Source organism: Pseudophryne corroboree, chromosome 12 (genome assembly GCF_028390025.1).
Source record: "Pseudophryne corroboree isolate aPseCor3 chromosome 12, aPseCor3.hap2, whole genome shotgun sequence".
NCBI classification, from domain to species: Eukaryota; Metazoa; Chordata; class Amphibia; order Anura; family Myobatrachidae; genus Pseudophryne; species Pseudophryne corroboree.
This window is the reverse complement of record NC_086455.1, coordinates 169,327,509-169,355,495: the sequence shown is the minus strand read 5'-3', so window position 1 is coordinate 169,355,495 and position 27,987 is coordinate 169,327,509. Positions and strand designations below refer to the sequence as shown.

The 27,987-nt window shown below is 45.9% G+C and overlaps 1 protein-coding gene across 1 annotated transcript in view; it reads right to left on the bottom strand.

Moving 5' to 3' along the window:
• The window catches only part of AMN (amnion associated transmembrane protein), a 92,345-nt gene that overhangs the window by 41,062 nt on the left and 23,296 nt on the right, over positions 1-27,987 (bottom strand). The window lies entirely within an intron of this gene.

Genomic DNA, 27,987 nt, shown 5'->3' with positions numbered 1-27,987 from the left:
CATTTTCTCAGTGTAGCTCCACCCCTTTTAGATCCGCGCACACTGCCTGTCACAGGGGAGGGGAGAGGAGGCTTCATGATGCCGGCACCACAGCCTGTCAGAGTGTGACAGGTGCAGCAGCAGCTCAGCACAGGGATGTAAAGCAGGGAGAGCGCCTCTCCAGCCTGGTGCCTCCCTGCACTGCATCCCTTTACTGAGCGACCAGTGCCAGGCCTGCGCACACATAATCCGCAGCGCTTTACAGAGAATATTTGGCCATTCACATCAGTCCCTGCCCCAGTGGAGCTTACAATCTGTATTCCCTATCACATGTATACACACACACACACACACACACACACACACACATTCATGCTAGTGTTAATTTTGTTGGGAGCCAATTAACCTACCAGTATCTTTTTGGATTGTGGGAGGAAACCGGAGTACCAGGAGGAAACCCACGCAAGTATGGGGAGACTATACAAACTCCACACAGTTAGGGCCATGGCGGGAATGGAACCCATGACCTCAGTGCTGTGAGGCGGTAATATTAACCATTACACCATCCATGCTGCCCCACTTGCAAAGACGCAATATTAGATTTAATACTTACAGATGGGGACAGAATATCTGATATAAATGTGGGCGAGTACCTGGGATCCAGTGGCCATTAAACAGTATGGTTTACTAAAAAGACAGGGTCCAACTCATGCCACACAAAACAAAGGTTTTGGACTTTAGAAAGGCTGACTTTGCAAAAATGGGGAGATGCGTCAGTGATTTATTGGCTGAGTGGAGGTATATGGAAGGAGTGCAGGAGGGGTGGAAAAAAAATTCAAAAGTGCACGACTAAAAGTATCAGACCTTTGTATCAAACGGGTTAGGAAAGCACCTTCTACATATGAATATGTTATTAATAAAGAAATAATAAAAAGCACCAGGAAAAGGAAGCCAGTGTGGTTTACAAAAGAGGTATCTACTAGTGTAAAAGCAAAAAAGACGGCCTTTAGGAAATATAAGCAGACTCAAAATAATTACAGAGAGGTGTATCTTGCCAGACAGCAGAGGGTGATTAGATGTGCAAAGGCAGAAGCTGAAGAGTAAATGGTCCAGACAGTTGATAAAAGGGGTTAAAACTTTTATAACTGTCTATAAGTGAAAGGAGACAATCAAAAAGAGAAATAAAACTTAAGACAGAGAGAGATTGGTTGAGGAAGGCAATGCAGTAGCAAGACCTCTAAATAATTTATTATTTTTGCTCAGTATTCACTACAGAAAGAGAGGGATAGGGGTAACAGGTAAGTTGCAAGGACATTCATTAAAATAAGGTGGATGAAAAAACATCAGAACTCTCAAAAGGGAAAGTGGATAAATCAATGGGGCCAAATGGAATACATCAAAGGATACCAAAAGAGCTTAAAGATGTGCTGGTAACACCAGTAACAGAATTGTTTAACCAGTCACTAGCTAGAGGAGCAATTCCAGAAGACTGGAAAATTAGCAAATATAGCACCACTGCACAAAAGTGGAAGCAAGGAAGATGCAATTAACTACAGACAGTAAGCCTTACATCAGTAGTAGGGAAAGTAAGGGAAACACTATTAAGATAAATAATTGTGGAATATCTTAAATATCTTAAATCCAACAACTAACAGGATTCCAAACACCATGGATTTAATGGGGGGGGGGGGGGGGGGGGGGTTTCATGGCACACAAATCTTGACTTTTTTTTTTGCTCCGTGACTAAAATAATAGATCAAGGAGGGGTGGGGGGAATTAGTAAGGCATGTAGGGGGCAATTCAGATGTGTGAAAAAAACGCACACCTACGATCATTTTCTCTGACATGCGGTGGGGGCACCCAGCAGAGGGCAAGTCTGCCGTGCATGCCATATTCACCCCCCCCCCCCCTCCCAGAAGGAATGTTTTTGCAGTGCAGCTTCTGCGCGTGCGCACACTATCCTCATTTATACATGCAAGTCAATTTGGACAATATAGATGTTTGTGCTCTCATATCGTCCAAATTGCCCATCAATATCATCCAGTGTGTAGACAAAAATCGTTGGAGGGGGAAAAAAATAAAAAATAAAAATTTCGACCATTGATAATATCGTTGGTTGATAAAACTGCTAACATCGAACAGTGTGTAGGGCCCATTACAGTGAAATGGTCAATATACATTAAGGTACGTATTATGATTTTGTATTTAATAAATTCAGTCTGCGCAGCCTTTAGGACAAACACTCCAAATAATCAGTCTGAAAATATATGAAAACTGTCCCACATTGGCGCTGTCACATTTAAAAGTCCAGAAAAGTCTTACTTTCTCGTTAAGTGATGTATGCAACTCCCCTCCTTATATGCACGTTTCCAGCGTTATAGCAAGCACTCCTGTACGTACTGATCCCGGTGACCACTTACATGATAGTGCAGCTTCTTATCTCACATGTATGGAAGACATAGGGCATAGTGCAATATTGTCAGGAAAAGGAATAACATGTATTAATACATCACACTCACATATAGGGCCTAATTCAGACCTGATCAAAGCAGCAAATTTGTTAGCAGTTGGGCAAAACCATGTGCACTGCAGGTGGGGCAGATGTAACATGTGCAGAGAGAGTTAGATTTGGGTGGGGTGTGTTCAAGCTGAAATCTAAATTGCAGTGTAAAAATAAAGCAGCCAGTATTTACCCTGCACAGAAACAGTGGCGTAAGTTCGTCACAGTTGCCCGGAGGCAAGATAAATATTGGTGCCCCCCTATTTCCTATATTAAGATAAATATATGTATGTATGTATGTATGTATGTATGTATGTATGTATGTGTGTGTGCGTGCGTGCGTGTGTGTGTGTAAATGGTGTTCTGAAAAAAATGTATATACTGTATTTATACATTTAATTGTCTTTTATTTTAAATCACACATTTCTTAGCAGTCATACCCAGGATTAGAACCCATGACCTGTTACACTGACAGCAGACACTTTACTGATGGAGCTATTTGCTCCTGTAGAGGAAGCATGAGAATTCTAACTATATGAAGTTATGTGTAATTGTCAGAGAAGTAACTTCATATAGTTAAAATTCTCATATTTCCTATACAGGAGAAACAGCTTCATCAGTAAGGTGTCTGCTTCCAGTGTAATAGGTTGTGGTTTCTAATCCTGGGTGTGACACTTGTAAAATGTGTATATTCAGTATAATAAAGAGGGTGTGATTTGTAAGGTGCAGGGACCAGTGAGATAGTCGGCCACTGAAAAGACAGCAGCAGCTATCAATTAACTTAATTCAATGGTGTCACAGAATGGGAGGAGAGGTGCCCCCCCTGAGAGCAGGAGCCCGGCGGCAGATGACTCCGTTGCCTCCCAGAGTTCTGCCTCTGCACAGAAACAATAGCACCCACCCAAACAGGGGCGTTTCTACAGAGGAGGGGGCCCGTGTGAATTTGCTACGCTATATAAGAAACTGTAAATAAATAAATATTGGGCGACAGTAACTAGGTCGACAGGTCAAAAGGTCAACATGAGTTTATAATTTTTTAATGTTGTTTTCTTTGTAGAGTGACCGGGAACCCCAATTAGTGCACCAGGTTCGATCGCCTTGCTTCGGGCATTACCATTCCCAATTGAAGTCCACGTGGATCATTAAGAATGAAAAGGTTCAAAAAAAAGAGAAAAATCGTGAAAACTCATGTCGACCTAGTTATTGTTGACCAATAGTGGTCAACCTAGATAGTGTCGGCCTAGCTACTGTCGACCTAAAGACCGGATCCCACATGGGTGCTGCGGGTGGGAGCCCAGAATCACCGCGAGAGGAGCGGTTGCGGGGGTGCTGCGGGGGTGGGGGAGGTGCGGGTGCGGTGGTGCCGCGGGTGGGGGAGGGTGTCCGGAGCCACCACTGGTGGTGGTGGTGGTGGGGTGCTGCGGATGGGAAGGGGGGTAATTCTCCTGGAAGCAGCTAGGCTGCTGTCCTCCCTTTGGTAGTGGCTCTCCCGGAGACTCGCACAGCAGCCAGTCACTATCGTTAGCGCCGGTGTCCCAACGCGCCGCATTACAGGGAAGAAGATGCACTCAAACTACAGCTCCCAGCAGGCCTTAGCTCAGAATGCTTCAGCGCTAAGGGCTGCTGGGAGTTGTAGTTTATTTAGTGCATCTACTTCCCTGTAATGTGGCGCGTTGGGACACCGGCGCTAACAATAGTGACTGGCTGGTAGAACTGACTGACTGGCTGAATCAATGTAAGAGGTGAGAGTGCTGTGCAGTGTCAGTGACACCCACTGCACACCCACTGTACTGCACCGCACTGTCACCTTTTACATTGATTCAGCGTCCAGACATTACCCTCCGCGATATCACCCGCTCTATCCATTACATTAGCCATCTCGGGGCTTCCAGGCCGGCAGCCCAGGTGCTGTGTTGCGGAGTCAGGGCCTCTGGGGATCTGGGCGTGGCTGTGGCGGGGAGGCACTTCTGTGACACCATGCGCAGAGGAGGCTCCGGGTCTCAGAGAGTATGCGGCGCAGGGTGGGCTATGAAAGCCTTCCGCTGAGCCGCTTTCATACATATCAATGCCGGTGACCACAGCAGCTTTTGTTCCACCTGCGCTGTGGCTAGGGAGTGGGGATTGTTGATGCTGGAGGGGCAGGTGGACTGGCAGCAGCACATAGGACGCTGCAGTAAAAGGATTTTTCCCCCCTATCTACAGTGCAGAGACTTGCTGCAGATGCAGTGGCATACCCTCCAGCTGTACCTTTTTGGCAGGTAAAGTACTTTTAATTTTATTTTATTGTCTGTACCGATTTTTGGCTCTCCAAACTGCCATTGAAAGTATAGGAAAGGGCGTGTGGCCACGCTGCTTTAACCATGGCCACGTCCCCTTTTGGAATTTGTAGCGATTTTTATGTGTAAATTGTTGGAGGGTATGATGCTGCAGATGCAGTGGGCCTATGTTGGGGTGTGGGCCTGGAGCTGCAGCTCCATTGTTAATCCTGCTCTGGGAACACAGAGCAGCCAAAGGGCAGAGCCCTCCCATTGGATGTAACCTGTGTGGGGGGGCTTTTCTCGGCCAATCAGCTGTGGACTGGGTGTGATAGACCTGCTGCTAACCTAATGAGAGCTCCTAGCCACGCCCAGCGTTATACACACAGGCACTCTGGGCTATTATATAGGAGATATATATAAATGTGTTTGTATGTGTGTCTGTATATACTGGCACTGTATATATATATATATATATATATATATATATATATATATATATATATATATATAAAACACAAAACTTGGAAGCGGCACTCAGGACACATACACAGCGACAATAATGTGTAGATCTACACATTATTGTCGCTGTGTATGTGTCCTGAGTGCCGCTTCCAAGTTTTGTCTATATACTGCTGCCATGCAGTGTTGAAGGCACCAGACCAAGTTACCTTTGTTTATGGGAGTCCCGAGTCCTCTGGTGTATATATATATATATATTTGATATTATATGTGCATATGTAGACAACCCTAATCCCCTATTACCCCTCCACAACCTACCCCTCCCCAGTGGTGCCTAACCTTAAGCCACCCCTCCCGGCATCATAACCCTAACCGCCCAGCCCCCACAACCTAAACCTAACCTCCCCCTGGGCCCCTAAAGGCCCTGAAGGGATAATGGAGAGGTTTATATTTTCGCATCAGGGTTGTTTTTTTTCCTCCTCTTTTGCACATAATATTTTTTTTAATCTTTCACCCACTCCACCAAGGTCAAGGGGCCAGTACTGACAACCCCCATCTTAAGTGCACCAGGCCCCCTGAAGGCTTAATCCGGCCCTGGCATCGGTACATACAGGAGGGCTTGCTATTAAGCTGGCAAAGTGCATGTCAAGAATTGCATTGCATTCATCATTTAAGAAGAAAGTAAGACTTTTTGTGACTTTAACCGTTACTGCGAGAAATGTGGGACAATTTTTAGATATTTTCTCATACTAGGATTTAAAAGTCCAGTTTGCACCTTTTGGTTAGGGGAAAATGCCCAATATCTGTTTAATGTTGAGATACGGTTGTTCAGAAAATAGAATAGTAAGGTACGAGTTGCTATGGAAACGTATTGCTCGTGTCAGCAAATAGAACGATCTGCAGACACATCCGCAGCAAGTACAAGTTACCGAGATACTTTCCTGTATCCACATTCAGAATTCAGTTTATAACAATATACCTAGGATCTGCAAGGATATTATACACATAATAGTTAATGGCTGACAAAGGGAGCTCACAAAGTGGAAATAAACCCTATATAACACCCCGTAGAGAGCAAGTTTCCCACACCAGCCAATCAGCTCCTAAAGGTCATTTAATTTTACAGGTTGTGCCAAACCATCTTGATTTCCAAAAGGACCTTCATCAACATTCATGATTCAGCACAAATCGCGTCACACGCTACTTCTACCACCCTGAATGACAACAATTTTTCTCTATCGTCCTAGTGGATGCTGGGGTTCCTGAAAGGACCATGGGGAATAGCGGCTCCGCAGGAGACAGGGCACAAAAGTAAAGCTTTCCGATCAGGTGGTGTGCACTGGCTCCTCCCCCTATGACCCTCCTCCAAGCCAGTTAGATTTTTGTGCCCGGCCGAGTAGGGTGCAATCTAGGTGTCTCTCCTAAAGAGCTGCTTAGAAAAGTTTAGCTTAGGTTTTTTATTTTACAGTGAGTCCTGCTGGCAACAGGATCACTGCAACGAGGGACTTAGGGGAGAAGAAGTGAACTCACCTGCGTGCAGGATGGATTGGCTTCTTGGCTACTGGACATCAGCTCCAGAGGGACGATCACAGGGAAAGCCTGGATGGTCACCGGAGCCTCGCCGCCGGCCCCCTTGCAGATGCTGAAGTAAGAAGAGGTCCAGAATCGGCGGCAGAAGACTCCTCAGTCTTCTAAAGGTAGCGCACAGCACTGCAGCTGTGCGCCATTTTCCTCTCAGCACACTTCACACGGCAGTCACTGAGGGTGCAGGGCGCTGGGAGGGGGGCGCCCTGGGAGGCAAATGAATACCTATTTTGGCTAAAAATACCTCACATATAGCCTCCGGAGGCTATATGGAGATATTTAACCCCTGCCAGAATCCGTTAAGAGCGGGAGACGAGGCCGCCGAAAAAGGGGCGGGGCCTATCTCCTCAGCACACAGCGCCATTTTCCCTCACAGAAAGGCTGGAGGGAAGGCTCCCAGGCTCTCCCCTGCACTGCACTACAGAAACAGGGTTAAAACAGAGAGGGGGGGCACTAATTTGGCGTTAGAAATATATAAATGCTATAAGGGAAAACACTTATATAAGGTTGTCCCTATATAATTATAGCGTTTTTGGTGTGTGCTGGTAAACTCTCCCTCTGTCTCTCCAAAGGGCTAGTGGGTCCTGTCCTCTATCAGAGCATTCCCTGTGTGTGTGCTGTGTGTCGGTACGTGTGTGTCGACATGTATGAGGACGATGTTGGTGAGGAGGCGGAGCAATTGCCTGTAATGGTGATGTCACTCTCTAGGGAGTCGACACCGGAATGGATGGCTTATTTAGGGAATTACGTGATAATGTCAACACGCTGCAAGGTCGGTTGACGACATGAGACGGCCGACAAACAATTAGTACCGGTCCAGACGTCTCAAAAACACCGTCAGGGGTTTTAAAACGCCCGTTTACTTTAGTCGGTCGACACAGACACAGACAGGGACACTGAATCCAGTGTCGACGGTGAATAAACAAACGTATTCCTTATTAGGGCCACACGTTAAAGGCAATGAAGGAGGTGTTACATATTTCTGATACTACAAGTACCACAAAAGAGGGTATTATGTGGGATGTGAAAAAACTACCGTAGTTTTTCCTGAATCAGATAAATTAAATAAAGTGTGTGATGATGCGTGGGTTCCCCCCGATAGAAAATTATGGGCGGTATACCCTTTCCCGCCAGAAGTTAGGGCGCGTTGGGAAACACCCCTTAGGGTGGATAAGGCGCTCACACGCTTATCAAAACAAGTGGCGGTACCGTCTATAGATAGGGCCGTCCTCAAGGACCAGCTGACAGGAGGCTGGAAAATATCATAAAAAGTATATACACACATACTGGTGTTATACTGCGACCAGCGATCGCCTCAGCCTGGATGTGCAGAGCTGGGGTGGCTTGGTCGGATTCCCTGACTAAAAATATTGATACCCTTGACAGGGACAGTATTTTATTGACTATAGAGCATTTAAAGGATGCATTTCTATATATGCGAGATGCACAGAGGGATATTTGCACTCTGGCATCAAGAGTAAATGCGATGTCCATATCTGCCAGAAGATGTTATGGACACGACAGTGGTCAGGTGATGCAGATTCCAAACGGCACAAAGGTGTATTGCCGTATAAAGGAAGAGGAGTTATTTGGGGTCGGTCCATCGGACCTGGTGGCCACGGCAACTGCTGGAAAATCCGCCGTTTTTACCCTAAGTCACATCTCTGCAGAAAAAGACACCGTCTTTTCAGCCTCAGTCCTTTCGTCCCTATAAGATCATATCTGCCCAGGGATAGAGGAAAGGGAAGAAGACTGCAGCAGGCAGCCCATTCCCAGGAACAGAAGCGTTCCACCGCTTCTGACAAGTTCTCAGCATGGCGCTGAGACCGTACAGGACCCCTGGATCCTACAAGTAGTATCCCAGGGGTACAGATTGGAATGTCGAGACGTTTCCCCTTCGCAGGCTCCTGAAGTCTGCTTTACCAAGGTCTCCCTCCGACAAGGAGGCAGTATGGGAAAAAAAATTCACAAGCTGTATTCCCAGCAGGTGATAATTAAATTACCCCTCCTACAAGAAAAGGGGTATTATTCCACACTATATTGTGGTACTGAAGCCAGAAGGCTAGGTGAGACTTATTCTAAAAAAAAAAAAAAAAAAAAATTTTTTGAACACTTACAAAGGTTCAAATCAAGATGGAGTCACTCAGAGCAGTGATAACGAACCAGGAAGAAGGGGACTATATAGTGTCCCGGGACATCAGGGATGCTTACCTCTATGTCCCAAATTTGCCCTTCTCACTAAGGGTACCTCAGGTTCGTGGTGCAGAACTGTCACTATCAGTTTCAGACGCTGCCGTTTGGATTGTCCACGGCACCCCGGGTCTTTACCAAGGTAATGGCCGAAATGATGATTCTTCTTCGAAGAAAAGGCGTCTTAATTATCCCTTACTTGGACGATCTCCTGATAAGGGCATAGTCCAGGGAACAGTGGGAGGTCGGAGTAGCACTATCTCGGATACTGCTACAACAGCACGGGTGGATTCTAAATATTCCAAAATCGCAGCTGATCCCGACGACACGTCTGCTGTGCCTAGGGATGATTCTGGACACAGTCCAGAAAAAGGTGTTTCTCCCGGAAGAGAAAGCCAGGGAGTTATCCGAGCTAGTCAGGAACCTCCTAAAAACAGTGCATCATTGCACAAGGGTCCTGGTAAAAATGGTGGCTTCCTACGAAGCAATTCCATTCGGCAGATTTCACGCAAGAACTTTTCAGTGGGATCTGCTGGACAAATGGTCCGGATCGCATCTTCAGATGCATCAGCGGATAACCCTATATCCAAGGACAAGGGTGTCTCTCCTGTGGTGGTTATAGAGTGCTCATCTTCTAGAGGGCCGCAGATTCGGCATTCAGGATTGGATGCTGGTGACCACGGAGCCCAGCCCGAGAGGCTGGGGAGCAGTCACACAAGGAAAAAATTTCCAGGGAGTGTGATCAAGTCTGGAGACTTTTCTCCACATAAATATACTGGAGCTAAGGGTAAATTTATAATGCTCTAAGCTTAGCAAGACCTCTGCTTCAAGGTCAGCCGGTATTGATCCAGTGGGAAAAACATCACGGCAGTCGCCCACGTAAACAGACAGGGCGACACAAGAAGCAGGAGGGCAATGGCAAAAACTGCAAGGACTTTTCGCTGGGCGGAAAATCATGTGATAGCACTGTCAGCAGTGTTTCATCCCGGGAATGGAAACTGGGAAGCAGACTTCCTCAGCAGGCACGACCTCCACCCGGGAGAGTGGAAACTTCATCGGGAAGTTTTTTCCACATGATTGTAAACCGTTGGGAAATACCAAAGGTGGACATGATGGCGTCCCGTCTGAACAAAAAAACGGGACAGGTATTGCGCCAGGTCAAGAGACCCTCAGGCAATAGCTGTGGACGTTCTGGTAACACCGTGGGTGTACCAGTCGGTGTATGTGTTCCCTCCTCTGCTTCTCATACCTAAGGTGCTGAGAATTATAAGACGTAGAGGAGTAAGAACTATACTCATGGCTCCGGATTGGCCAAGAAGGACTTGGTACCCGAAACTTCAAGAGATGCTTACAGAGGTCTTATGGCCTCTGCCGCTAAGAAGGGACTTGCTTCAGCAAGTACCATGTCTGTTCCAAGACTTACCGCAGCTGCGTTTGTCGGCATGGCGGTGGAAAGCCGGATCCTAAGGGAAAAAGGCATTCCGGAAGAGGTCATTCCTACCCTGGTCAAAGCCAGAAAGGAGGTGACCGCACAACATTATCACCACATGTGGCGAAAATATGTTGCGTGGTGTGAGGCCAGGAAGGCCCCACAAAGAAATTTCAACTCGGTCGTTTCCTGCATTTCCTGCAAACAGGAGTGTCTATGGGCCTCAAATTGGGGTCCATTAAGGTTCAAATTTCGGCCCTGTCGATTTTCTTCCAGAAAGAATTGGCTTCAGTTCCTGAAGTCCAGAAGTTTGTCAAGGGAGTATTGCACATACAACCCCCTTTTGTGCCTCCAGTGGCACTGTGGGATCTCAACGTAGTTCTGGGATTCCTCAAATCACATTGGTTTAAAACCAGTCAAATCTGTGGATTTGAAGCATCTCACATGAAAAGTGACCATGCTCTTGGCCCTGGCCTGGACCAGGCGAGTGTCAAATTGGTGGTTTTTTCTCAAAAAAGCCCATATCTGTTTGTCCATTCGGACAGGGCAGAGCTGCGGACTCGTCCCCAGTTCTCTCCCTAAGGTGGTGTCAGTGTTTCACCTGAACCAGCTTATTGTGGTGCCTTGCACCTACTAGGGACTTGGAGGACTCCAAGTTGCTAGATGTTGTCAGGGCCCGGAAAATATGTTCCAGGACGGCTGGAGTCAGGAAAACTGACTTGCTGTTATCCTGTATGCACCCAACAAACTGGGTGCTCTTGCTTCTAAGCAGACTATTGCTAGTTGGATGTGTAATACAATTCAGCTTGCACATTCTGTGGCAGGCCTGCCACAGCCAAAATATGTAAATGCCCATTCCACAAGGAAGGTGGGCTCATCTTGGGCGGCTGCCCGAGGGGTCTCGGCTTTACAACTTTGCCGAGCAGCTACTTGGTCAGGGGCAAACACGTTTGCTAAATTCTACAAATTTGATACCCTGGCTAAGGAGGACCTGGAGTTCTCTCATTCGGTGCTGCAGAGTCATCCGCACTCTCCCGCCCGTTTGAGAGCTTTGGTATAATCCCCATGGTCCTTTCAGGAACCCCAGCATCCACTAGGACGATAGAGAAAATAAGAATTTACTTACCGATAATTCTATTTCTCGGAGTCCGTAGTGGATGCTGGGCGCCCATCCCAAGTGCGGATTATCTGCAATACTTGTACATAGTTACAAAAATCGGGTTATTATTGTTGTGAGCCATCTTTTCAGAGGCTCCGCTGTTATCATACTGTTAACTGGGTTTAGATCACAAGTTGTACGGTGTGATTGGTGTGGCTGGTATGAGTCTTACCCGGGATTCAAAATTCCTCCCTTATTGTGTACGCTCGTCCGGGCACAGTACCTAACTGGCTTGGAGGAGGGTCATAGGGGGAGGAGCCAGTGCACACCACCTGATCGGAAAGCTTTACTTTTGTGCCCTGTCTCCTGCGGAGCCGCTATTCCCCATGGTCCTTTCAGGAACCCCAGCATCCACTACGGACTCCGAGAAATAGAATTATCGGTAAGTAAATTCTTATTTTTTTTCTTAAGCGGACACTTAAAATCCGTCATGTGAGGATTTGTACAATATATTCCCAATTTGAAAAGACAAAGTCAGAGCTTTAGGGATGTTGCTAGAGCGTGTCCTTTATACTTAGGATGAAATAAGATTAGCTAGTGTTAAATCCTACAGTAAACCTGCTCAAAACCGAACCTTAAACCAGATTTACAGTAAATCTAAGACCGCCACAAGGGTTCATCTCACAGAGTTAGATGTAGGAGTTAAGCTACTGATTCAGTAAGTCTGGGGATGAAACTTGGGATAGTTTCAGATCCAGGGCTTGCCCAATGTTGTATCTTGAGATGAGATTGCTATGGGTCAACCTTGCTCATAACATTTTTTTAGCGCTGTAAATTACAGTTGGAAGCCAATGAGTTGCTATGTGCAACCTCACTGATAAATCCCCCCCTTAAAGTGTAGACTATTGGGAAATTTATAATCTTAGATAATATAATGTCTTAAAATTTATGTTTATAGTCAAACCCACATAAATGGACACAATTCACGTTTGAGAGCACTAAGGGGACAATGTACATATGACGGTGATTTATTAATCCTTCTAAAGAGGATGAGTGTCAATGTTCCCCTATAGCAACCAAACAATCAGATTCTACCTATCATTTATCTAGTGCATTCTATAAAATGATAACATTACATAGTACGTTTCTGAGGTTGAAAAAAAAAGACAATTTGTCCATCGAGTTCAACCTATTTGTGGTTTCCTATGCTGTATTATTTTTAGGTCTAATTTTATCTGTTCTGAATGTCAGCCGTTGCGTTTATTCCTCTTTTGTTAAATATAGTGCTTGAACTACCCACCATAACCCTGTATATCCTTATCTATTAAGAATTTATCTAGCCCATTCTTAAAAGTATTGGCCAAGTCTCCCATTACCACTCTCTCAGGCAGGGAATTCCAAACACGTATTGTCCTTACTATGAAGAAACCTTTTTGCCTCTGTGTGCGAAATCTCCTCTCCTCTAACCTAAGCGAGTGTCCACGTGTCCTCTGTGTTAATCTTATAAAAAAATAGGTCCACCGCAAGCTCTGTGTAGTGCCCCTTATATATTTGTGGATGTTAATCATGTCCCCTCTTAATCTCCTCTTTTCCACTGTAAACATGCCTAGCCTAGCAAGCCTTTCCTCATATTCCAGCATCTTCATCCCCTTAATCAGCTTGGTCGCACGCCTCTGAACCTTTTCTAGTTCCAGGAGATCCTTTTTGTAGTATGGTGCCCAAAATTGTGCACAGTATTCAAGATGTGGCGTCACTAGTGATTTATATAACGGGAGTATAACACTCTCATCCCCTGCATCAATTCCCCGCTTTATGCATGCTAATACCTTGTTTGCCTTCTTTGCTGAAATCCTAGTTTGGGTACTGTTGCTAAGTTTGTTATCTATGTGAACAACTAAATCTTTTTCCAGTACAGAATCCTCTAGTTTTACCCCATTTAGTATGTAGGTGGTATTTCTTTCCTTGCTACCAAAGTGCATTACCTTACACTTGTCTGTATTGAACCTCATTCTCCATTTTGCTTCCCATGCTTCCAGTTGAAATAAATTGTTCTGAAAAGACTCAGCATCTCCCACCGAATTTATAACCTTACACAGTTTGGTATCGTCTGCAAAAATTGACACAATGCTCACTAGACCTACTGCTAGATCATTTATGAAAATGTTGAACAATAGTGGTCCAAGTACAGACTATTGTGGCACACCACATAGTACTTCGGTCCAATTTGAAAAAGTTCCATTTACCACAACCCACTGCTCCCTATTATCTAACCAAAATCTAACCCAAGTGCATATTGTGCTCCAGTTCTTGTGACTTATAGAGAAGTCTCATGTGCGGTACTGTGTCTTTAGCGAAGTCTAAAAAGATTACATCCACCTCCTTACCCTGATCTAGGTTCACACTAACTGTTTCATAAAAGCCTATTAAGTTTGTTTGACATGATCTATCCTTCACAAATCCATGTTGGTTCCTATTAATAACCTTATTGGCTTCAAGGAACTTCTGTATACTATCCCTTAAAATACCTTCCAGTACTTTCCCCACTATAGATGCAAGACTAACTGGTCTATAATTACCCAGTTCAGATTTACTTCTCTTTATAAATATTGGCACTACTTCCGCTATACGCCAGTCTTTGGAAACCATGCCTGATGTAAGGGAGTCATTGAAGATCAAAAATAGCGGTCTTGCTAGTTCGGAGTGTAGTTCCATGAGAACCCTTGGGTGAATTCCGTCGGGACCAGGTGTTTTATTAATCTTATTAATCTTATTTATTTGTTTTTTTAATCGGTCACAGACTACTTCCTTGTGGGACATTATCGCTGCTTAGGTTATGTGTTAATCCCGCCATCTGGCCCTCTCTTGTGAATACAGATGAAAAAAACCTCATTTAATTTTTCCGCTATGTCATTATCTTCTTTGATTAAGACGCCCAACTTGTCCTTTAAAGGGCCTCTACTCTCCTTTAATCTTTTGCTGTTGATGTATTAAATTTTTTTGGGGGGGGTTTGATTTTCTTTCCTTTGCTACTAGCTTTTCAGTTTCTATTTTAGTCGCTCTTATTTCTTTTTTGCATTTTGTGTTACAATCATAGTACTGGAATGACTCTGCTTTCCCATCTTGATTTATATTTTTTGAATGCTCGCCTCTTTTTGCCCATTAGTTCCTTAATCTTATAGTTAAGCCACATTGGTTTGGAATTATTACTCCTTTGTTTGCTGCCCATGGGAATAAATTTATGAGTATAATTATCGAGCAGCGTTTTTAATACCTCCCATTTCTCCGTAGTATTTTTTCCTTGAAACAAAGTTTCCCATTCAATGTCCCTTAAATCTTCCCTCATCAGTTCAAAGTTGGCTTTGCCAAAGTTTAGAGTCCTAGTTGAGCCTATATAGGACTGCTTATGAAAACTGATATTGAATGTGACCATATTGTGGTACCCGTTTCCCATGGACTTCCCTACTATAATATTTGATATCAATTTCCCATTGTTTGTTAGTACCAGGTCTAAGATTGCATTGTACCTAGTTGGTTCCTCGATTAGTTGAAGTAAGTAGTTGTCATTAAGTGTGTTTAAAAAACCTATTACCCCTAGCAGTATCACATGAATCATTAGTCCAATTAATCTTGGGATTGTTAAATCTCCCATCACTATTACATCTCCTAATCCTGGTGTATTTTCAATTTGCTTCAGTAACAATTCCTCATCAGACACATTAATACCAGGGGGCTTGTAGCATAGCCCCAATACTATCTTTTTTATTCCCTTTCCCCCGCATGCAATTTCTACCCATAAAGTCTCAGCAGTATTCACAGTCCTCTCAAGAATATCTTCCCATGTATCAGGTTTTAAACACAGCTTTACGTAAAGACATACCCCTCCACCCTGTTTATTTAATCTGTCTCCCCTGAACAGCGTATATCCCTCTAGATTGGCTGTCCAATCATGAGATTTATCCCCCCAAGTTTCAGTAATGCCTAGAATATTTTACTGTTTGCTTGCTGCAAGGACTTCTAGTTCCCCCTTTTTTCCTGTAAGGCTTCTAGCGTTTACATACTTACAATTAGGATAAGTATTCCCCCTTGTGCTAGGGACATCATTTTCTATATGCAGTACTGATGATGACCCATATTCGTCGCTAGTTAGTGTTTTTGCAATACCCTTGGTAGTACCCTTGTTAGTACCCTTGCCGGCTGTTCTTTCCCTCCCCCCTTCTACACCCACATTTAGTTCACAACCTCCATCCTTACTATTCTCACTGCATGACCCGTAGTTTCTAGCTAAACCCTCCCCCCAGGTTCCTTGTTTAAAGTCTCCTCCAACCTTCTAACCATCCTTCCCCCCCCCAGCACCGCAGCCCCTTCCTCATTCAGGTGCAATCCATCGCGACAAAAAAGATGGCGCCTGACTGAGAATCCGCCCAGTGTTCCAGGAACACAAACCCCTCCTTTCTGCACCAGTCTCTAAGCCACACATTTACCTCCCTGATCTCCCTCTGCCTCCCTGGGCTAGCACGTGGCACGGGTAATATTTCAGAGAATAATACCTTAGATGTCTTTGCCTTTATTGTCTGGCCTAAGTCCCTATATTATTTCTTAAGGACATCCAACCTACCATTAACTTTGTTGTTGGTGCCAACGTGCACCAAGACCGCTGGGTCTTTCCCAGCCCCTCCCAACAATCTTTCTACGTGATCTGTAATGTGGCGTACCCAAGCACCTTGGAGACAACAGACTGTACGCCGATCGCGGTTCTGGTAGCAATATGTCTTCCTGATAATAGAATCCCCTACCACCACAATATGACTAGGTACCTCGCTTCCTTTTATCCCATCACACTATCAGTGCCAGAGGGACCGCTCCTCTGGTTGCTAGAGGGAACAGTCTCCTCTAGCTCCATCATTTCTTCACTACCTCCAACTAATCTTCATCCAATCGGGCGAATTTGTTGGGGTTTGGTAGTTCAGAGATGTCGGGACTACCCCGCTAGGGCAACACTTCCACTTGTAACCCTTATTAGTTTTGATGCATCTTCCCCCATAATAGGAAATGGAGCACTGTAGAAGCCATTTCCACCGTTTCTTCCATATTCTTGCCCCCTTGGGGTGGTTCTCCCCTGGGGGGGGGGGGGGGGGGGGGGGTAGTGTTGGAGAAGGATCGGAGTGGGTTGCGTGCATTTCTAAGCCTGGAAATGCCACTTACCTCTTATGCACAAAGCCCCGGAACGCAATAGATTCCGGGGCTTGGATGCAGCGGGCAATGTCATGTTCAAATGGTGTTGCTCTACAGAAGCCTATGGACTTCTATCACACTGCCCTTCTGAGAGGGATCCGATCTGATACCTGCCAGCACCCCCTAGCGGCGCGTGTGCCCCTTGACGCATGCACAAATAGGACTCCAGGTCCTAGATGGGGGAGTCTTATCGCAAAGAACAGCTCTTAGCGCAAGAGTTGTCCTATGTGATTTTAGTCACGCATACGCCTTTAGTAAATGCCGATATGCACGCGGTGATTGGCGGGATGTGCGATGATAGATGCACCCCATCCTTCATCACGCTTGCACCTTTTGTGCCCATTTATTTTCTTGTTCTGTTTTTATATACTGTATGTTTTGTTTTTATTTTATACTGTACGAGTTGTTATATAGCCTGTTATGTTCTGTAGAGTTTGGTGGCACCACAGAAATTAGCATTATGGATGATGATGTAATAACTAAATGCTAAGTCCTCCACTGGCCAGTCTCCTGCCGCAGGCAGTGATGTAAGTCAGCTGAGAGGAATAGTTACTCTCTCAGCGTATGTGACAGACAGAATCATTATATGCGATTCCTCGGAGAATCCTGCCGGGTGCAGAGAAATATGTCAGCTGAAATAAACTGTTAGCGTTCATCTGTCGGTGGCTCTCGCTGAGGCATGTAAGGAGAAATGGGCTGTCACCTACAGGAGGCATCTACTGCTGGAACCGAGGGTTCCTATTTAGACTGGTGCAGGACTGGCTTCAGCGAGCTCTCATTATCCCAGTAGGGGCTTCCTGCAATCCTGATTGAGTCCTGGTTGTAACGGAGGGGTAAAGGGCAGCCCCATTCTCCTCTCACAATTTACGGTTTAGCCTATGAATTTCTTACAGCCAGAAGATAATGAATCCTTGACAGCTGCAGCTGTGATCACTAGCTATAACCAGAGGAGCAATCCTGCAGCTGATCAGCGATGCCATACATGGCCTGAGCTCAAAATATGTGAATGGATATTTCAGTATAGTCCGAGAACGGATTCTGTACTCAGATTCCTGCTGCAGGCCCATAACATATATTGGAGCAGATTTATTAACCTGGAGAAGGCATAAGGAAGTGATAAACCAGTGATTAGTGCAAGGTGATAAAGGCACCAGCCAATCAGCTCCAATATGTAAATTAACAGTTAGGAGCTGATTGGCTGGTGCCTTTATCACCTTGCACATATCACTGGTTTATCACTTCCTTATGCCATCTCAAGGTTAATACATCTGCCCCAATGTGTAATATAAGCTACTGTACATAAGGCATACTTACCGACTTTTAGGCTGCTCTCTCCGGGAGAGAGCTCCCAGGTCGGCTCAACAGGGGGGCGGGCAGTGACGTAACGTGCAGAGGGGGGCGGACCAGAGGCGGGACGGGGCCGTGGCTGCGGTATTGCGTCATGTAAGCCACGCCCCTGCTGTGTAATACCGCTATTACCAGCATTATACAGCAGGGGGCGTGGCTATGAGGACGCGATTCAACAAGAATCGCGTCATTGCCTGCCCGGACCGCCCACTTTACTCGCTAAGTGGGCGGCCGGGCAGGGGGGGACCCCTGAAATTGGGAGACCTGCCTGCTCTTCTAGGGGGCCGGGAGGGTCAACCGATTTTCGGGAGCCTCCCGACCATTCAGGGAGAGTAGGCAAGTATGACATAAGGTACCTTATATGTATTGGGTGGTGGTACATAATCTAGACATGAGACAACAAGGTGTAATGTCAACACTGAAGTAATGTCGGCAATGTCTTTTTTTGTAGAATCCTTACACAATCAGTAACTCCGATGGACAGGTCAACAATTCCTATGTCGACTTTCTTTCAGTGCCAACGTTTTGCAGGTGTCGACATTACGATCGCTGACAGTGATTGCATACCATTAATGTAGTCTCTGGCTGGTTGGTGATAATAGCATACACATTTAATATAGACCTATTTAAGTCTCAGGGCTGGTTGTTATCGGATCATTAAGGGAAAATGCAATTTTCAGAGACTGGCAGCCCGCCCTAGAGGTGGATGCTATTGATTTAATGTTGTTGTTGGTTGGGGATTGGAGGGAGGAGGCTAAGGGGTTAATTTATCAATATTTGCATTAAAGGGAGTGATATTATCGGCCAAATTCGCAATCCATTATATGTCCATACCGCCGGAATGTATGTAGCGCTGCATGCCAGGGCAGCGGATGCGGAAAAAGGGGGTCTGGAGGCATCAGGACATGAAAGGGGCAGTGGCGTGATGGGGGGGCCATCAACACTGTTGTGACTAGGGGTGGTCTGACCACTAAATTTGCCCTTGGACTTCAGGACTTTTCTGGCTGCAGGGACAGAAAGGTAGTCTCCTATTTCATGCAGCTTTTGCTTGTGAAGGGGGGCCACGTGCAGCGGAATCCATCCAGCGGGCACAGGTGTGCAGAGGACAGAGGCCGGCACAGGTGTGCAGAGAACAGAGGCCGGGCACAGAGCCGTCTTAACAGCAGTGTAGGCCCCTGGGCATAGCAATGCACTGGGCCCCCTACTCATCCTCCAGCAGTAGGGGTGGGGGGTGATATTAGCGGCAGCTTTGATATCCCGTGGGCGGTAGGGGGTGTTTTATCTTCCACTCAGCATGTAGGACCTGAAGCAGTAATTTCTGATAATTACTCCTTTACTGCACAGATGGGGCTAAACTGTAGAAGGGGGCATTGTGCTGAATGAAGGGGCCCCGGTACATGACTTCCAGGGTGGTATGGGGTGTTTAATAAGTAGGGGAGGGGTGGATAGTAGAGCGGGCTTAATATTTATCATTTTCTGGTGGGAGGGCATTTTGCTTGACTGCAGATATCTCATGTTCCTGGAAAGAGATTTCTTAGATTTGAATGGGATAAAAAACTAGAGTCCCACCTTTCAGGAGGTGCTGGAGACTTAGGGATCAGAGTTCAGGAGCCAGAGCAATTCACCAACGAAACTATAAAACTGCATGTTAGGCGTGTGGAGCTGGAGCAGGGACCAGCTGCTTGAAGGCGGACATCTCTGGTTTTGGGCATAGTAGAGACAAGCTGAAAGTGTCCACCAAAAGAGGAGAGTCCCAGCATTTGGATTATACCCTCAGAGTAACTCTAAGTCAGACAGAACCCAAGATATCTGGCTGGAAAGAGCAATTAACAGGCTAGGATGGGGACCACTGCTTTCAAGTCGGATATCTCCAGTTCCCCAAGGCCGATTTTAAAAAATCTGGTACCCCTGGAAAGAGGGGACCCTCAGCTATCAGCCTAGGGCCCTTACACTCCTGGGGCCCTTGGGCAAGAGCCCACTGAGCCCATACGAAAAGACGGCCCTGGCCGGGCACAGGTGTGCAGAGGACAGAGGCCGGCGGGCACAGGTGTGCAGAGGACAGAGGCCGGCGGGCACAGGTGTGCAGAGGACAGAGGCCGGCGGGCACAGGTGTGCAGAGGACAGAGGCCGGGCACAGGTGTGCAGAGGACAGAGGCCGGGCACAGGTTTGCAGAGGACAGAGGCCGGGCACAGGTTTTGCACATCTAGTAAGCGAGGAGTCATCAAACAACTGCTCCAAGAAGGGTCCCCACCATGGAATGGAAGTCTTATGCCTGGCTTCCTAATCAGAATGGCTTCACATGGTCAGAGAGTGAGAAAAGCCACCGATTAGTGAGAGGCAGCTAAATCCAATGTATTACATTCATAAATTGTAAGGAACAGATCCCCAGGATCTAGGTGAGAAATAAACTGGCAAACGTCTTTATTTACACAAACGCATTAGGCATGACAGGCCCTGCAGGAACATGTAGCCCACCAGCAAAACAAACCCCACATAATAATAAACTATTTCTCCTCAAGAATCCTCCCTCCCCCACAATTCAACTTTCTTTACATTTATTTGCTTCCTTAAGTAACATTAATGAGCAAACATATAAAAGGTGTTCTAAATAAACACAAACAAAACCAGTAAAGATTCCTGCAGCATTGTGCTCCCCCCATACAGTACACAGACTGTGTATATTAATGTACAGCCATGCTTCCAAGGGTGTTCCCCAGCACTAAGGGCCTAATTTAGAGCTGGCTGCAGCAGCAAATTTGTTAGCAGTTGGGCAAAACCACGTGCACTGCAGGTGTGGCAGATGTAACATGTGCAGAGAGAGTTAGATTTGGGTGTGGTGTGTTCAAACTGAAATCTAAATTGCAGTGTAAAAATAAAGCAGCCAGTATTTACCCTGCACAGAAACAAAAAAAACCACCCAAATCTAACTCTCTGCACATGTTACATCTGCCCCACCTGCAGTGCACATGGGGGTAATTCCAAGTTGATCGCAGTAGGAATTTTGTTAGCAGTTGGGCAAAACCATGTGCACTGCAGGGGGGGCGGATATAACATTTGCAGAGAGAGTTAGATTTGGGTGGGTTATTTTGTTTCTGTGCAGGGTAAATACTGGCTGCTTTATTTTTACACTGCAAATTAGATTACAGATTGAACACACCACACCCAAATCTCTCTCTCTCTGCACATGTTACATCTGCCTCCCCTGCAGTGCACATAGGGGGTAATTCCAAGTTGATCGCAGCAGGATTTTTGTTAGCAATTGGGCAAAACCATGTGCACTGCAGGGTGGCCAGATATAACACGTGCAGGGAGAGTTAGATTTGGGTGGGGTGTGTTCAATCTGCAATCTAATTTGCAGTGTAAAAATAAAGCAGCCAGTATTTACCCTGCACAGAAATAAAATAACTCATCCAAATCTAACTCTTTCTGCACATGTTATATCTGCCTCCCCTGCAGTGCACATGGTTTTGCCCAATTGCTATCAAAAATCCTGCTGCGATCAACTTGGAATTACCCCCATGGTGTTGCCCCACTGCTAACAAATTTGTTGCTGCGATCAACTCTGAATTACCACCTAAGAGCCTGGCTCAAAGGGTTTAGTATGAAATACCTACAATCAAAATCCTGACGGTCAAAATACCGACAACAATTGACTGACGGTCAAAATCCCGACAAGGTCAACATTTTTCCCAAAAATTGTGTATATGTTAACACGGACACCGTATAAGTGTACCGCGTCCCCTCGATGCGCTCGGCACACAAGTTGGTTACAATGAAGAAAAAAAAAAATCATGAAAAACTCATGTCGACATTTTAAATGTCGCTATTTTGACCTTGTTGGGATTTTGATAGTCAGTCAATGGTTGTTGATATTTTGACCGTCGGGATTTTGATTGCAGGTGAATTGACCGCATCCCAGCTCAAAGACGTAGACATATCCGATATTCATGCTGCAGCCATTTGAGGGCAGAGTGGGGGCAGTAACGGCGAGTGTTTTACAAGAGCAGGGTCGGGGTCTGCGTTATGAATTGCGTCCATCTCTGATTCAAATCGGAAAACAAAAAGCATCAGACAGGAGAGAAATCTAAGAATTAAAAACAGGGTTAAAAACTTCTGTTTCTGCTGCATTTACTTTAAAAACAATATAGGATACAAAACAAATGATCCAAAACCTAATTTTGATCAGGGATTTTCCGCCTGTGGAAGTGCATGGCCTTGTTGTCCCAGCCGTATCGCCTCTCCCATCTCCCAGTATATGATGTATGTATGAGTGTGTAGCTTTTATTTCCGCTGGCTGAGAATCCTAGGGAAATCCCTGTGAGGGGGATTATGAAAAACAAAGCACATTCTCTGTGGTCTCCCTACAGCTAAAAACAGCCACATCCAACTTCATTCAGCAAAATCTGCTCCGCTCCCTAGAGAGCTCACATTGCACCGACACAGAGGAGACATAATGGGTCATAAACTAACTGTATAATATATACGCTAAGGGCACCTACACCAAACTATACCGCCACTTAGCTCAGGCGCCGAGCGCACAGGATCAATGTCCAGTTAAGTTGCATAGATAGATGGCGCAACAAGCGCCTGCTCTCAGGGTATGCATTCAGACTGTCGACAATCACAATGTCAACATCATTGAAATGTCGACAGTAACAGACTGTCAACACGGTCATAATGTCAACATTTCCACTGAAATTAGCATTAGGGAGGGAATTCTATATTTAAAAAAAAAAAAGACATTTCGACACTTCAATAATGTCAGCAATACAGCAGTGTTGACATGCTGGATGACTACGCAGTTAATGTTCAGGGCTGCCTCCTTCAGGCAGATTTGCACCTAGCGGCTGCGGACATAAGTGGGCAGGCTGGCTTTTGCATACAGATGCACAGGTAACAGACATACACGGGCGGATTTACAGCGGCCAGTGAATAGGCCGCTGCCACCACCATACGGATGAGCAGCCGCAGATGCGTCATACTCAGAATTAGCCTCACAACGTTTTTTTCTTTTCACATCCGACTTGGACGCTGGAACTTACAACCTAGTTTCCCTTCCACAAATACACAGACGCCAAAAGTAATCTACCAATATATTTTTGGGAAACTGGGGGAACATAGAACTACCACACAGACAAAAGGCTCTGGTTGAAACTGAATTCTAGACCTGCCAGCCCCCATAGTAACCGCTGGGAGTACTTGCAGTGCAGGCGATTGTGGGAATGTAAGTTTGGGGAGCCTCTGGAAAGGACAGCAGCGGCCCACCTATGTCTGGAGCCAGGGCCGGCAAGAGACGAGTGGGATTGGGTTACTGGGGGTCATGGCCAAATAGGCAGGCAGGGCCCTTCCTCTCTCCCTTATCTGATATAGGTGAGCAGAGCCGAAACTAGGGGGGGGCTAGGGGGGCAGGCGACCTGGGCGCTGGATTGGAGGGGGCGCCGAGACCCCCTAACATGCTCTCCTTATGCGGCAATGGTATCATTTCAGAGCAGTCTGTGAGTAAACTGCAAATAAACTACAGCTCCCAGCAGCCCTCGGGAGCTGTAGTTTACTTTCAATTTCCTCTCTGCAGTCAGTGGCGGACAATCGGTGCTTCCGCCTCCTCACAGTCCCGCTGCCCGTCACCCACCCGAACGCTTCTCATTTCTCCCCACCCCCGCTGCCCGACTCCCGCCTGAACATATTTCTTTTCAACCACCCGCTGCCCTTCTCCCGCCCGGAAACCTCTAATCTCTCCCCAGCTCCGCTGCCCGTCTCCTGCCTGAAGGCTTCTCCTCCCGCCTGTCTCCTGCAGGGTGCGTGGAGCATGCAATAGGTGAGCTTTCTGGCAGAGGGCATTGACTGGCAGTCTGGCTCAGGACAGGTGGGCAAGAAGAGAACATAAAAGTTTCTTAGTGTGTGTGTGTGCATATGGCTATGTACGTATGTGGCTGTGTGTGTATGCGCGCGCATGTGTGGCTCTGTATATATGGCTCTGTATATATGTAGCTGTGTGTGTGTGCATGTGTGGATTTGTATATGTGGCTGTATGTGTGCATGTGTGGATTTGTATATGTGGCTGTGTGTGTGTGTGTGTGTGTGTGTGTGTGTGTGTGTGTGTGCGCACACTTGTGTGTCTTTACATATGTGGCTGTGTGTGCATATGGCTGTGTGTATGTGAAAATTTACATGTGTGACTGTGCATCTGCATATGCCGCTAAATTTAACATGGATCCAGCTTGTTAACCCACACCCACTATATAGTACTGTCCACTATTAAATCCACACTGTGCATTACAACATTTGGGGATATTTATCATATTTATCAAAACTGGCGCACAGGTTTAAGTAGAGTTGCCCTTAACAACAATGGAGAAAATGGTGTAATGTACTGTTTGCCTAATACAGACCTGATCGCTGTTGTGCAGTGGCCGATTACTAAATGACTGCACATGCGTATGGATCGTAATGTGGAGACGAGACGCCAAACAGCTAAAAAAAAATCCTGCTCCCTTTTTAATCACTAGGCGAACGCATGCTGATTGACAGAAAGCGGACATTTGGTGGTAGTAACTGGACTTTTTTCCTGAGAGTGTCAGGAATAATGCAGGCGTTCCCAAGCGTTTTCAGGGAGGGTGTATGACGTCAGCTCCGGCATGATCAGCCTGTTTGTATCGCACTGTAGGAGTAAGTCCTGGGCTGCACAGACTGGAAAAATCATTCGATGGTGAGTGAGTTGCGAACGGATTTGCATATGTCCGCTGTGTGGCGAAGTTTTTGCAGAGCCAAGGATGCACCTGCCACCAACAGGAAAGCCGGAGAGCCGGACGGGAGGAGAGAGATCCTGCAGAATGGGAGGTATGTGTGCACCTACCACACACACATGCAGGTCCCCGCTAAAATTGCTAAGGCAATTTTTCATGTCAAAACGTTCTGAAATTTAATACTTTTTATATATATATATATATATATATATATATATATATATATATATATATATATTTATTTTTTATTTTTTTTATTTTCGTATATATATATATATATATTATTATTATTATTTTTTTTGTGTGTGTGTGTGTGTTGGGGGGGGGGGGCGCCAAATGACTACCTTGCCCCGGGTGACAAAAATCCTAGTTTCGGCCCTGAGGTGAGCATAACCATAGCAGGGCTCTTGCTCTCTCCCTTATCTGATATAGGTGAGCATAGCCATAGCAGGGATCTCCCTCTCTCCTTTATCTGATATAGGTGAGCATAACCATAGCAGGGCTCTTCCTCTCTCCTTTATCTGATATAGGTGAGCATAACCATAGCAGGGCTCTTCCTCTCTCCTTTATCTGATATAGGTGAGCATAACCATAGCAGGGCTCTTCCTCTCTCCTTTATCTGATATAGGTGAGCATAACCATAGCAGGGATCTCCCTCTCTCCTTTATCTGATATAGGTGAGCATAGCCATAGCAGGGCTCTTCCTCTCTCCGTTATCTGATATAGGTGAGCATAACCATAGCAGGGCTCTTCCTCTCTCCTTTATCTGATATAGGTGAGCATAACCATAGCAGGGATCTCCCTCTCTCCTTTATCTGATATAGGTGAGCATAACCATAGCAGGGCTCTTCCTCTCTCCTTTATCTGATATAGGTGAGCATAACCATAGCAGGGCTCTTGCTCTCTCCCTTATCTGATATAGGTGAGCATAACCATAGCAGGGCTCTTGCTCTCTCCGTTATCTGATATAGGTGAGCATAACCATAGCAGGGCTCTTCCTCTCTCCTTTATCTGATATAGGTGAGCATAGCCATAGCAGGGCTCTTCCTCTCTCCGTTATCTGATATAGGTGAGCATAACCATAGCAGGGCTCTTCCTCTCTCCTTTATCTGATATAGGTGAGCATAACCATAGCAGGGATCTCCCTCTCTCCTTTATCTGATATAGGTGAGCATAACCATAGCAGGGCTCTTCCTCTCTCCGTTATCTGATATAGGTGAGCATAACCATAGCAGGGTTCTTGCTCTCTCCTTTATCTGATATAGGTGAGCATAACCATAGCAGGGATCTCCCTCTCTCCTTTATCTGATATAGGTGAGCATAACCATAGCAGGGCTCTTCCTCTCTCCGTTATCTGATATAGGTGAGCATAACCATAGCAGGGTTCTTGCTCTCTCCTTTATCTGATATAGGTGAGCATAACCATAGCAGGGCTCTTCCTCTCTCCTTTATCTGATATAGGTGAGCATAACCATAGCAGGGATCTCCCTCTCTCCTTTATCTGATATAGGTGAGCATAGCCATAGCAGGGCTCTTGCTCTCTCCGTTATCTGATATAGGTGAGCATAACCATAGCAGGGATCTCCCTCTCTCCTTTATCTGATATAGGTGAGCATAACCATAGCAGGTCTCTTCCTCTCTCCTTTATCTGATATAGGTGAGCATAGCCATAGCAGGGCTCTTCCTCTCTCCTTTATCTGATATAGGTGAGCATAGCCATAGCAGGGCTCTTCCTCTCTCCTTTATCTGATATAGGTGAGCATAACCATAGCAGGTCTCTTCCTCTCTCCTTTATCTGATATAGGTGAGCATAGCCATAGCAGGTCTCTTCCTCTCTCCTTTATCTGATATAGGCGAGCATAACCATAGCAGGGCTCTTCCTCTCTCCTTTATCTGATATAGGTGAGCATAACCATAGCAGGGATCTCCCTCTCTCCTTTATCTGATATAGGTGAGCATAACCATAGCAGGTCTCTTCCTCTCTCCTTTATCTGATATAGGTGAGCATAGCCATAGCAGGGCTCTTCCTCTCTCCTTTATCTGATATAGGTGAGCATAGCCATAGCAGGGATCTCCCTCTCTCCTTTATCTGATATAGGTGAGCATAACCATAGCAGGGCTCTTCCTCTCTCCGTTATCTGATATAGGTGAGCATAACCATAGCAGGGTTCTTGCTCTCTCCTTTATCTGATATAGGTGAGCATAACCATAGCAGGGCTCTTCCTCTCTCCTTTATCTGATATAGGTGAGCATAACCATAGCAGGGATCTCCCTCTCTCCTTTATCTGATATAGGTGAGCATAACCATAGCAGGGTTCTTGCTCTCTCCTTTATCTGATATAGGTGAGCATAACCATAGCAGGGCTCTTCCTCTCTCCTTTATCTGATATAGGTGAGCATAACCATAGCAGGGATCTCCCTCTCTCCTTTATCTGATATAGGTGAGCATAACCATAGCAGGGATCTCCCTCTCTCCTTTATCTGATATAGGTGAGCATAACCATAGCAGGGCTCTTGCTCTCTCCGTTATCTGATATAGGTGAGCATAACCATAGCAGGGCTCTTGCTCTCTCCTTTATCTGATATAGGTGAGCATAACCATAGCAGGTCTCTTGCTCTCTCCTTTATCTGATATAGGTGAGCATAACCATAGCAGGGCTCTTCCTCTCTCCTTTATCTGATATAGGGGAGCATAGCCATAACAGGGATCTCCCTCTCTCCTTTATCTGATATAGGTGAGCATAACCATAGCAGGGCTCTTCCTTTCTCCTTTATCTGATATAGGTGAGCATAACCATAGCAGGGCTCTTCCTCTCTCCGTTATCTGATATAGGGGAGCATAGCCATAACAGGGATCTCCCTCTCTCCTTTATCCGATATAGGCGAGCATAACCATAGCAGGGCTCTTGCTCTCTCCTTTATCCGATATAGGTGAGCATAGCCATAGCAGGGATCTCCCGCTCTCCTTTATCTGATATAGGTGAGCATAGCCATAGCAGGGCTCTTGCTCTCTCCTTTATCTGATATAGGTGAGCATAACCATAGCAGGTCTCTTGCTCTCTCCTTTATCTGATATAGGTGAGCATAACCATAGCAGGTCTCTTGCTCTCTCCTTTATCTGATATAGGTGAGCATAACCATAGCAGGGCTCTTCCTCTCTCCGTTA